Raw genomic sequence first — 13,916 nt, forward strand, 5'->3', positions numbered from 1 at the left:
TTGATAATGATGCAACCGTAAAACATAATGAACCTTATATTCATACCCGTTTCAATTTCCATTGGTCACGGGTCGCATAAAGAAAGCCTTCTTTTTCGGAATAAAATGCTAGGGAGTAATCGATAAAAATTATGAAAAAATAATCAAGAGAGACGCAGCAACGGCTCGACGCCAAGTATTAAAAGCCTGCGTTACGTGAGTCCGCCGTACTCTAGTATACGCTAATATTGCTGGCTTTTTGGCTTTTATTTTTAACGTAATATTTGTAATCATTTATAAAAAAAAAATGTAATGCTGACAGGTCTCGAACCTGAAACTATGGATTCCACGGTCAAGCGCGTTACAACGAGGCTATCGTTCAACTGTGTAATGATTTTTTTTAGGAGAAACCCCTGACTCCCGCGTCTGAGGGTTTTTTTGTTTAGACAAAATACGTGATGATAGAGTGAAAATAGGGAATCCTTGCTACGTTTCAACATTTACTGACCACTCATTACCGATCGATGGTAAATCTCCCACGAAAATAATTGTGTACCTCGAAATTGAATTTTTAAATTTGCTTCGATTATGTTTTCGTTTGTAGACGATTGGAAAATTAGAAACTCGTTTGTCATATCAAGATAAAAATAAGCGTACAGTTAAGTAGGGAAACAACAATGTCGCAACGAGGATTTACGTCGATGATCAACTCGAGAGCTGTGGCTCTCAACCAATCCGTTATTTCGAAAACGAAATTCGTTTCTGATGCAGCAAACCAAGGGAGTTCGATCGCGCATTGCTATCTGTGTAGCAATATGGTATGTAATAAAAATGATAAAAAAATGTAATAAGTCATAAATAGAATCCCAAATTAGGAGGTGAGAATTCGTTTCTGACGTTTCTCTGCTGCTCCAGGATTGCATTTTGATAAAATGCTTAGACAACACAGCGTTCTTTCCACACCCTTTCTTTAAATTCAATTAATTCTCAAGTTCGACAAAATTTTAATAAAATGTATGTACTGGAGCAGTAACTTGAAGGAAAATTTAGATTCAAGAAGATTTCTTATAGGCAATTAAATCACACCTTGAATAAAAAGATATATTGAATAACAAAATTTTCATAAAATTTATGCACCGGAGCAATAACTTGAAGGAAAATTTAGATTCAACAAGATTTCTTAGGCAATTAAATCACACCTTGATTAATTAAAAAGATATATTGAATAAACAATGATCAAAGCTGAAATTCTACTGCCAAGTTTATAGTGGTGGAAGTGATGAAATTCTTCGCGCTAACGCAAGACACGTAAGCGCAAATATTTATTCTCGTACATTGATATCACTTATACCCGAATATCTCCTTCTTTTTTCAACTGAAATTGATGATTGTCAACACGTTAAATCTAGAAGCATGGATTTAAAGTTGTGAAAACTTGATTTGCTGGAAAAATTGATACACAAAATTACTTTACAAATTGGAAAACCCATTCAATTCGCAAATTCTATGGTCACCCAATTACCATCTATCTTCATGCTTCATGAGAATTATGACATTATGGATATGCATAACGAAATGAGTCAGCATGCTTCGATGGAGAATGAAAAGGAAAATCGGTACCGAGTTTTAAAAGCTACCACTTTGACGAAACTAGAATAATCGATCGAATCATTAAAAATTTGGCAAGAGCAGAGATCAGCAATAAGAAACCAAAAGTTTTAGCAATCACATAAACAACACTCCACATTAGAGCATTGTTATAAAAAATTAAACACCGACGATTCCTCATTTCTTAACCAAAAACTAATTTGAGAATAATTGATCGCGGAATAATTTCTCTAACAGCGATTGATCCAAGAACAGTTCAAAATCAAAATTTCAATATTGAATATAATTTTTTCATTCAAATTTATAAACTAAATATATTACTTTTGTGATTTCGTTCTTTTACATATACTGTTTATTCGTTTTCGTTAGTTAAGCAGAAGACTAAAAAAGCAGAGGAACGATAGGGAACGACGAGATTTCATCAACTTCAACCCATAGAATTATTTTTCACTTCATGCGTTGAAAGAAAAAGCTGAAGGTTGAAAATTTAAAAAAATCAAAAACTTTAAGGAACATGATGGATGTTTTCTGTTGTGTTTCGAACTGAATGATGCTCAAAGAAAAACATTAATATACTGAAATGATTCACGGACCACAAATTAAATCTTTCATTGACTGTTAGTACTTTCTAAATTTATGCTGGTATATATCATTTTTTTCAGTTTATTTTAGTTTTGACCACCTTCGCCACCCAAGGGGCCTTGACCGCCTGGACCACCTAGATTACCCGGATTACCTTGGCCTCTTGGGCCATCTTGACCACCCCGACGGCCTGAATTTTTTTTATGCCATCTGTGGCGCCTGGACCGCAAAGCCTCATTGGCAAGGTGATCCGCTGAGAGGTGCTGGAGTTGGTTGAGGAACTTCATCTTCAGCGTCTGCCGAACCCTCCACCCTGCTCTTGTACCACGGTCTAAAGTAGGAACAAAGAATCAACAATTTATTATTGAAAATAATAAAACAAGTATAAATATGATGATTTTCATATTGGTTTCAGTTTTGGTACAAACAAGCAGTCCTGATTACTCACGATTTGCAGGTCGTCCACCTTGCGGGCCAGGTGGTACATCTGGGGCAGGTCTTAGCCCAGGTTGCTGCGGTGGCTGTAGTGGTGGTTCTGGTGGTAGTTCCACCGGTGCCTCACCTGGTTGCCTTCCTTCAATTCTTTGCGGTGGTGCCGGAAAATTGTTGGCAACACCACCAACCAACTCTACCTCGTCACGCTCAATGTTTTGTTGCATATTGCTTGGAAATAAAAAAAAATAACATTTAATTTGATTTAGGACATTCACGATTTATACTTTTACAAAAATTTGAGGCTTTGTTGGAAAATCGTAAAGTTCGCAACGTCAGCACTACGCTGAAACATTACAACGATACCCATCTAAGCAGAGCCTTAAACTTTTTACGCATTTATATGCACCATAAGTGCAGAATAGTGCAGAAAGTTCAGCCGGCGTGAACAGATCAATTAATGAGAATCGGGTCGAACTATGATTAGTTCATATAATAAATTAGAAAAAAATAAAGATGCACAAGCAAAATTTGAAAATATACTTACTACCTTTTGGAACGACTGCAGTGATGGAAATGGTTTTTGGGCGCCAGAGTGGTCATATAACTCAAACTAAAGAAGATTTTTATTTCCATGAGATGGCGTTCCGCATCATGAACACCTACACTCCCGTTAGATGGCAGCGGTAAAGATAGGGTCAAAATATCTCCGTGCAATTTTTCTGCCTTTAAATAAAAGGAATAGGTTGTATTTCTTCGCGAATAATTTATAACTTTTTTTTTTATATCCTGATATAATTTTATTTCTTCGTGATCGTGATATGAATAAGATTTTTTTACTTTTCAGAGGAAGTTACTGTCGGTCGGTAACGAGTAGTCAGTAAATGTCAGACCACGGCGGGAACTCCCCGGTTTCATTCGGTCACATATTTCCTCGTTTATTTTTTATTTTCAATCGTTCAGTCAATCGACAATATTTTTAAAATTCATTGAAAATTAAAAAAAAAAGCAGTTACTGTAATCTTATCCATGATATCAGCACCAGTCACTTAACGGCGCTGCGGTTGTTTTTGACAGCAACCCAAACTTTGCCCTCCTTTTTCGACTTTTTTAGTTTTTAACATAAATTATGGTCGAAAATACGTTCTAAGAGAAAATTCTTTTTCAAACATTTCCACGTTTTTTATGAATTTTCTAATTTCAATTATTAGTGGTAACATTATCAAACAAACACTCCGATTAAACTAAAAACACAGTCAAACAATTAGCGTTGAAAACAGAATGTAAAAAATCGGAATAGAGCACCAAAGTTGAATAGTTTGGCTACCCAACTCTAGCGCACAAACTCAACTCAACCCAATTGTAATTCCACTGCATAGCACAAAAAACATTTTTTCTTGCAGAATTCGTCCATGAATACCAAACTTGATTGGTTATACGTTGAAGTGTGTTGGGATTCTTTGTTTATCACTTAATTATTTTAAAAAAATTTTGAATAGCTGCTTTTATCTTGAGTCCCCTCAATCCGATGCTAGTTGTAATGTTCGATGAGTAGCCGCTTATCGGAAAAAGTCCGAACTAATATGAAGAGTCCGTGCGAGTAGAAGTTTTATATGCTATGGTTAATTTGATTGTTATAACATTCAGTGTAAACAACTCGTGTAAGCATTTTCGTCCTTTTCGTGAATTATAAATCCGCATTTTTGTTAAAATAATCCTCAATTTTTTCTTCTTTTAGACGCCAGTGATAGTGATAAGTGCTTTTCGTCGATATAAGCTTCAATTCGTCGTGGTTGTGTACGGTTTTGGGTAGGTGTTTTTTCAATTATTAGTGGTAACATTATCAAACAAACACTCCGATTAAACTAAAAACACAGTCAAACAATTAGCGTTGAAAACAGAATGCAAAAATCGGAATAGAGCACCAAAGTTGAATAGTTTGGCTACCCAACTCTAGCGCACAAACTCAACTCAACCCAATTGTAATTCCACTGCATAGCACAAAAAACATTTTTTCTTGCAGAATTCGTCCATGAATACCAAACTTGATTGGTTATACGTTGAAGTGTGTTGGGATTCTTTGTTTATCACTTAATTATTTTAAAAAAATTTTGAATAGCTGCTTTTATCTTGAGTCCCCTCAATCCGATGCTAGTTGTAATGTTCGATGAGTAGCCGCTTATCGGAAAAAGTCCGAACTAATATGAAGAGTCCGTGCGAGTAGAAGTTTTATATGCTATGGTTAATTTGATTGTTATAACATTCAGTGTAAACAACTCGTGTAAGCATTTTCGTCCTTTTCGTGAATTATAAATCCGCATTTTTGTTAAAATAATCCTCAATTTTTTCTTCTTTTAGACGCCAGTGATAGTGATAAGTGCTTTTCGTCGATATAAGCTTCAATTCGTCGTAGTTGTGTACGGTTTTGGGTAGGTGTTTTTTCTCTTTTTTCGAAATCAAATCATGTACGGTTTCATAATTCGATACGAAAAAATACACTAATATACTAATCAATGGATTGACGAAATTTTTTAGACAATTACAGAATCACATAGACAATTGAACTCAGATGTACGGAAATAATTTTCTTCTTTATGGGAAAAAGATATGAAAAGCGTTCCCTTATATTGAAAAAGTAATTCAAATAAAAAAGGATTTTGTACACACTGTCCAAGCTAATGGCAAAATTGATTTGTTCAAATGGATTTATATGTGATTTTTCTATCTTTATGTCTGAATATGGGAATTACTCATTCGCAGGTAATCTGACCCAGGCGCTAAAATATCTAGGAAGGAAAATTAGAGGTTTTTAAAACATAACACCAACGTTCAATGTAATCAATTCCTCCACAGATCAGCAAAGGTAATATTACATATTTTTTCTTTCAAACTTGATTATAAAAATGCAATCAACCGAACACTATATACTCATAATCTAAAACCCTTACCGGTTCAATGGATAGAATATCATGTCAAAGACTCTACCGAGTCTCTTGACAACAGACTGCTGTATTCAATGGGTTAATGATCATGCGGTTTAGATTGAATACGTTATTGATTCGATATCGATTACAATTTTCATAAAAAATATAGAATCGTTCTGTCATCGATGAGTTATTAATGATTAAAAAGTTTGCAGCAGAATGCTTTATCGCTGCTATCTCATACAATGAGCGCTCATACACTGAGTGCTGGTTATAAACAAACTTGTTAACGAATGGATTGCCGCTGTCCCATGCACAGAGTGCCCATTCACTTTTTCTAATGGCGGGTTAAGAAACTCATTAATAAATGAATTATAGTGGGTTACAAAACTTATCGATAAATGAACTGAAAGATTTTCAATATTGAATGCATAGAATACAGATTTTGATTCCAATACATATTGGAAAAAAGAATGTGAGAACTTTTTTTCCAATGTATTGATGAGTAAACGGTTTTGATTGAAATGCTATATTTCTTCTGTTTCTATATTCTGTATTTATAATTAGTCTGAGTAGTACGAAAATTATGAGTTTCATATTCCTTACTTGAAGGTCCTTGCTTTAAGTGATGATTTCTGTGATAAAAACTATCCTATGTTCTTCCGCGGGACCCAAACTATTTCATACTAAATTTGATCTAAATCTGTTTGGTTGTTTAAGCTTGAAGAGGTAACAGACAAAGTTACTTTCGCATTGATAATATTATATTAATAAGTTATAAGTTGGGATTGCGCGTGAAGACACTTATTAATAAATGAACTAAGTTCTGTTTAATGGATCATAGAATACGCATTTCAATTCCAATACAAGGAATTTTAATGTTCGGTATGTTATCATTCAGTATGGAATTTTGCTCCGATTTTATGGAATTAATAAAAACCCATATCGACAGATTTGAATAATCTGACAGTATGTATAAATTATTATTCATTATATTCATGATGTTCCGTGCTTAAGAGCTCATTAAATAAAATTAGAAATTCATTTTAATTAGTAACTTATAAGCAATAATCTACATTTTGATTGGATTGGCTACAGGGGGTCCTAAATCTTTATATGAAAATAATCGTGTACTTATAATTGATAGCAAGGAAGGAGTTGTTGAAAATAAAATTTTCGACGTCGAAAATTATTGAAAAAAAACAATTGTTGCGTTTTCATCCGAATGAAACTCAATACGAAACTTAATCGAAATGGAAATCTGGCACTAAGGCCTTAAATTTCAGTTGCCAATGTAAGGGAAAAATATTGGAATAGAAAAACAACATTATATCCTTGAATTGATTTCAAGTCCACGAATCGTGATAAACAAATTCGTGCGAAAATGAGATCTGCACAATTCATCTCAATATATTATTTTAATCACCTGCTGCGACTGATATTTTTTGGGATACATTTGAATGAAAATTGGTCGAAATGGAGGAATGGTTTTTATAGCGTGTCGATAAGAATCAATTTGTACAAAATTTAAACTTAAAAATGTTATTTTATCGATTACGATTGATATAAAAATAAAATATGGTTAAAATGGCAAAAAGAGACTGTTTCGTTTGAATGAATTTTCAGCGATAAACTCTATCAAATTTGTGGGTACTTCATAGACTATAATCCATTTTTCCCGAGATGAATCGGAATGTAAAATGGTGAAAACGAAAAAATGACTTCATAAATCGAAAAGAACAAATCTATTGGAAATTCAATTTTCCTCATAACATTCGCTTCGTGTACTTTGTTGTCTGCGTTTTATAACACCTATGTTCCATCATCAATGTAAATTAAGCATTTGCTCGAGGACGGGTATTCAAGGATCGATGACGAATGAAGTATTCAATTTTCCTCATAACATTCGCTTCGTGTACTTTGTTGTCTGCGATTTATATAAAAAAAAACAAACATTTTGAAGCTTTTCCATAATCAATAATATAACACCTATGTTCCATCATCAATGTAAATTAAGCATTTGCTCGAGGACGGGTATTCAAGGATCGATGACGAATGAAGTACTTAACGTTAAAAATGCACTTTAAGGATTATTTATAAAAAGTTATGTCATTGTGGTACTCTACATATTAGAATGCAGCAGTTATTACAATTTAAGGAGCAGTGAATTATATCATTTATTATTAATAGGAAGCGAGATTAGAATAAAAAAATTCAAATCGTCTGGCCAAGTTCACGGAGGCTAGGACACTCTCCCGTTAGTCATTCGAACTATATGCTGAGCATTACGCTCGGTGTAGGATTACTATTACAGTCATATCTCGTTGCTTTTCATAACCCACTTTTTGTTTGTTAACTTATATCTTTATTTTAAACGTTATATTTGGAGGATCGCATTCCAAGAAGAAATTTTTTATTATTGCATTCTGCAGATAAAATTTGTAAAATATGTCGGGTAAGATGAATACATTTATGTTTTAAAAACATCTTAAGAGTTCGTGAAGCATTTGCTTTTATTCAGTTCTTTGGAATTTTTAAAAAATCTTAGTTCGAAGCTCTGAACAGTTTGTTCACGTAGCTCCAAAATTATGTTAGACGATTTCAAGATATTAAGCAGCGAGGAAAAAGAACGTAGACTTTTGAAATTTGGAGGGGTTATTTATTGGTATTTCACCTCTATGACAGAATTTTCTAACTCTGATATCTCGGGTAGATTCGATGTTAAACTGCTCCACAGGAACCCATGTGTTTCTCTATAGTCTCCACTATTCCGGAGGATTGATTTATCTGAGATCCAAAAACCAAAGAGCATTTCAATTTGTGAAGCAGTGGCTATCGCCTGAACTAAAATCATACGGACATATTGAAAATTGAAGAATTTTCGCGCTTTGAAACACAAAAATTTGATTTGTTTTCCAAGGCGTGAAAGTTCTTCAATTTTTATATTTCCGTATGATTTTAGTTCAGGCGATAGCTACTGTTTTATAAATTGAAATGCTCTTTGGTTTTTTAGTCTGAAATAAAACCCATCTCCGGAATCGTGGAGACTATGGAGAAACACATGGGTTCCTGTGGAGTAGTGTAACATCGAATCTATCCGATTCAACTATATCTATTTTGTGATAACATCCTCCAAATTTCAAAGGTCTATGTTTTTTTTCGCCACAAAAAAATTATGAAAAAACCCCAAATGATCCGGCTGCCATACGAAGTGACCCCCTTAATAAATATCACCTGTAATTTCTCAACGAAAAAAACGCGCTTCTATAGCAGATCGAACGAAACAGTAAAAAAAAAGCAAAATAAATCTTGTAAAAAGTGTCGGATTATTTCATCAGTTTACTTGCACACACACATACAGATGGAGCTAATTAAAGCATATTAAAAGAATATTATTCGATGAAAAAAATACACGTGTTTTTAATATCACACTACATTTTTCACGACTCGAATTAAGGTTCCGGTCAAAAGTACTCTAACAAGGAAAGTCACCTTAGTGTACCCCCACAACCTGGGTTGAAAAAATTACATTTTGTAATTCACATTTTTTTTTGTTTTTTTTTCACAGTTTTCGTTTGATATCTCCGTAACTAAAATAGATACGGCAAAAGTTTGAATGGCAATTTATTCAATTTTCAGTGCTTTGCAATAATATATAATCGTTAATTGTATAGCTTTTTATATTCATTTTCATTTTATTTTTATAAAAAAACGTGTTTTTTTGTACATTTTTCTCTACTTTTCCATGGTAAACCTAATTATTCCGATTCGAAATTCAATCATATTAATCTACATTGGTTTTTTCCGACACAAGAGCTCATTAAAAGGAGTCAATTTTTTCAAACGCAAAATTTTTTATCAATTTCAACTGATAACATGTTTTCATCAAAGTATGAGGTGGGTTTCTTAAAATACGTTTTATTTTTCTATGATATCCTATCTATTGTGTTAAACACTGATATATCAGTAAGGAATAAGGCTCTAAACTAAAATAGATACGGCAAAAGTTGAAATGGCAAATTTATTCATTTTTCAGTGCTCTGCAATAATATGTAATCGTTAATTGTATAGCTTTTAATAATTACATAAAAAAACGTGTTTGTTGTACATTTTTCTTTATTTTATCGTCGAAAAAGTTTTTACTTTACCTGAAAATAAAACAAGATTAGAAAAATTGTCAAATATAAAATGAGTGTATCCAGGTATGCGTTCTACTCTTGCCTTAAAATACTCATGAATCATTTACCTTTAGTTTAGTTTTGTGCATCCATTAATTGTAGTACAAGCGAATAACTATCAGATGATGTTTTCCATTTTATATAAAACTTTATTCAATATATATATTTCCATATTATTTCCTAGAAACCTTCAATTCATGTATTCTTGTTATTACGATGTCTAGGACACATGACAAGTAGAATAGAAAACCCTGCCATGCACTTATTAGTTCATTTACCTTCGTATTATAGAATCATTACAATAATGATACTCCTCAAAGAAATGTTTGAGACACAAAGTTTTTTGCACCACGCACATGTTATAACAGCTAAATCACCACACATGTGACATCGTGGTTTCGAATTATCTCCAAAACCAAACATCACAGGATTAATAAATTCAGGGGGTACTTTTTCTATATAGCCACTTTTGTACCATGCATATTTAAATATATTAACATAACGTGGAGAAGACAGTTGATTGTGAACAAGTGACTGCAGTTTAATAATGTTATTCCTTAAATGTAGATTTATATCGCTACAGGAAAGAATAGCTATGTCTGAAAAGTGCCTTACAAAATTTTTCCATATTCGAAAACCAAACACATCTAATGGTTGTATTTGTCCTGTTGTTTCTATTGGAATAATTTCTAATACAATTTTTTCATGAAGAGGAGTTACTTCATTAACTATCCCTGGACAGTGTCCACTTCAAGAGTCGATCAAGAGCGCTCTGCTGTCACCAACATTCGGAAAATAGATTTCTGTTAGCCACTCTTTGAAATGATCTGTCGAAAAAACGAAATATTTAGTATGATTTGGTTTGCTATATTTAATTTGCCGCCCGAATATATAACTTGAATAGTTCGTACCTGATGTTAACTTTCCCGATTTTGATGCCGAAACAAAAACGTTTCTGGGTTTAAACAACGTTTTTTCTACACGTGGGCCAAAGTCACCACCGATTTCTTTTATTACAAGATATAACGGTGAAAGTAATTTTCCATCGGCCGATATCATTGGTTGAATCGTATACGAATGGGTTGTCGAAGATATGTACTAAGCAACGCATTCAATCTCTTTTGATCCTTGGTTTGCAAGAGTGCGACCGGAATGCATTTCAAATTGGAATCCACTTTGGTCCGAATTATAAATGTTTTCCAGACCAATGTCGTTGATAACAGATTTAACGTTATTTATAAACTCTTCAGCCGTTTTTGCAAGATTTTTTGAGTCTTTTAACCCAATTTTTTGATGCTTTGAATCGTGCATCGGAATTCATGAAATCTTTATGTGCGGTCAAAGCCCATCGTTGCAAATCAATATCATATATGATCTTGCCACATTCAGTTGCTTCAGTGAAGCGATTTAAAGTATATTGAGATATTTTATTCAATCCCACCTTTATTTATTTGATGAGCCCAACGCTTTAATTGTGTTTTAGAAATTACTTTTCTAAAACGATATGCCACCGTACGAATATTTAAATTTTTTGTTTTTTCACTTCTCCAATACTCCACAGCTTTCTTCTTGTAATCAAATGAGAGTTCATCTTCATTTTTTGTACAATGAGATCCATCTGCTTCATCGGATGAAATTGAATCCCATTCCAATTCACTATCTTCTACACTTTCAGGCTCATGGTGTTTGAATTGTTCTTGAAAGTGTAGAGTTTCGTCTTCTTCAATTTCAATTCCCGTGTATTCGTTAATGCTTTCAATTAAAAACTCTTTAATGGTATTGGCTAATTTCATTTCACTTTCATTCACCGGTGTTTCGGGCAAATTCATCGTCATAAAATAAGTCGACAAAATATGTATGACATTCATTGGATTGATATGCATTTTTAAAAAAGTTCGTAGTATTCAATACGTACTCAACAATGCACACCTATGATCAGAGAACCTTAGAGAACGGGAACCGCTTTAAAACTAACTTAAATGTGACAACAATGAGATTATATAGAGTCTGATCTTTTACTGATATATTACTGTTTAACACAATAGATAGGATATCATAGAAAAATAAAACGTATTTTAAAAAACCCACCTCATAGTTTGATGAAAACATGTTATCAGTTGAAATTGATAAAAAAATTTGCGTTTGGGAAAATTGACTCCTTTTAATGAGCGCTTGTGTCGGAAAAAAACCAACCAATGTAGATTGATATGATTGAATTTCGAATCGGAATAATTAGGTTTATAATGGAAAAGTAGAGAAAAATGTACAAAAAAACACGTTTTTTTATAAAAATAAAATGAATAAAAAGCTATAAAATTAACGATTATATATTATTGCAAAGCACTGAAAAATGAATAAATTTGCCATTTAAACTTTTGCCGTATCCATTTTAGTTACGGAGATATCAACGAAAAACGAAAAAACGACCGATTTTGAGGAATTAATTTCACCCCTTAAATATGCGAGTGGGCAGCTAATTTTTTGTGAGTGTTTATACTTTGATGTGAACTACAAAATGTAATTTTTTCAACCCAGGTTGTGGGGGTACACTAAGGTGACTTTCCTTGTAAGTTAAAGAATTTTTAAGAATTATATCAAATAATAAGGAAATGAATCACAGCAGAATTCCTTCCTTTTCAAATGAGGTTATGAATTGATATACTTCAACCAAAACAGTGCCAAAAATATAAATCCAAGACAAGTTGCTAATTCCCTTGGTCATTTTTCGCAGATAGTGGGAGTGTATATGTCACGATTTTCTGTAAAAATAGATAGAAGAACAATGTATTATACGTCTTGTTCTACTCATCTGTGACAGTTTTAATTTTTCTTTTTTGCAGATTATTCCTACGTTTGAAGACATCTCTTGGAGAGATTTTCTTCCCTCCCTTTCCCCACTTCTCCTCTTTCCTGTTTTTCCACTTAAAAAAAAGCTGCTTCGTGCGCTATATAAAAAGCTGCTTCGTGCGCTATATAAAAAGCTGCTTCGTGCGCTATATTGAAGGCTGCTTCGTGCACTATATAAAAAGCTGCTTCGTGCGCTATATCAAAAGCTGCTTCGTGCATTGTATCGCAAGCTACTACGTTCGCTATAACGAAAATTTCTACTGGTGTTGTATGGGAATTCGCTGTTAGCTATTAACAACAACAATTGTCTATTCCTAATATGGATATGAAAAAATTAAAATTCGAAGATCGAATGATCATATCCAGAGGAGAGTGGCTCACTGGAGATCATATTGACACCTTTGGCCGGATTTTAGCGAAACATTCTTCATCTGAATTTGTGATGCAAGAAACATGGAAGGTACAATTGCCCCATAATATTACTGAAGAGAGGGCTGATCATAAATTCATTCAAATTTTGCACAGTTCAGAAGGAATCAACAATAGAGGGGGGCATTGGGTGTGCGCTTATTACGATACCCGCTCCATTTTTATATTTGATTCCATGAACAAAAAAAAGTTACATTCACATCATAAGTTGTATCTTCAGCGTCTGTTTCCGAAATATTCGTTTGATCGACAACCTGTTAAATTTCCAGTCGTGACAAATCAACCGAATTCGAACGACTGTGGAGTATTTGCTATTGCTTTCGCAATAACGCTTTTTTTTGGTGTAAAACCAGAAAAAATTGAATACGATGTGAAAAAAATGCGTCAACATTTGTTACAAATATTTGACACAGGGTTGATTAGTCATTTTCCGCGCATAGTTAAGGAAGGCGATTCTGTCAATATATGCTCATTGGAACAACTGAAAAAACGGAGACAAAAAGTATTGGGAAATATTATTCGGCGAAAAATTTCTAATCAGCATTTGCAAGGAAAGAACACAACCAAAGATCATGATGGTGTCAAGAGGAATATAATGAAACAAGAACCGACTATTATAGGCATAATAAACCACGTTCCTCACGAACTTAATCTTGCGCAAGTAGCGAAGAATTGCGAAGTCTCCAGTTTTCAACCGGTGACTTCTACTGAGACTAATAAGATGATATATAAGTCGAATAAAAAGATCTTAATCGACCCGAAAATTGTTAAAAAAGGTGAAACCTTCGACAATATGAATGGTAAAAAATGTTTAATCAACACTATAATAAAAAACACTACTGTTCCACTGGTTATTAACCATTGTGATGACAGGAATGAGTGTAAGCAATCGATTTTAATAGATTCTGTAGTTGTGAATCATCAGCAACTATCAAAT

Source organism: Venturia canescens, chromosome 6 (genome assembly GCF_019457755.1).
Source record: "Venturia canescens isolate UGA chromosome 6, ASM1945775v1, whole genome shotgun sequence".
Classification (NCBI taxonomy): domain Eukaryota; kingdom Metazoa; phylum Arthropoda; class Insecta; order Hymenoptera; family Ichneumonidae; genus Venturia; species Venturia canescens.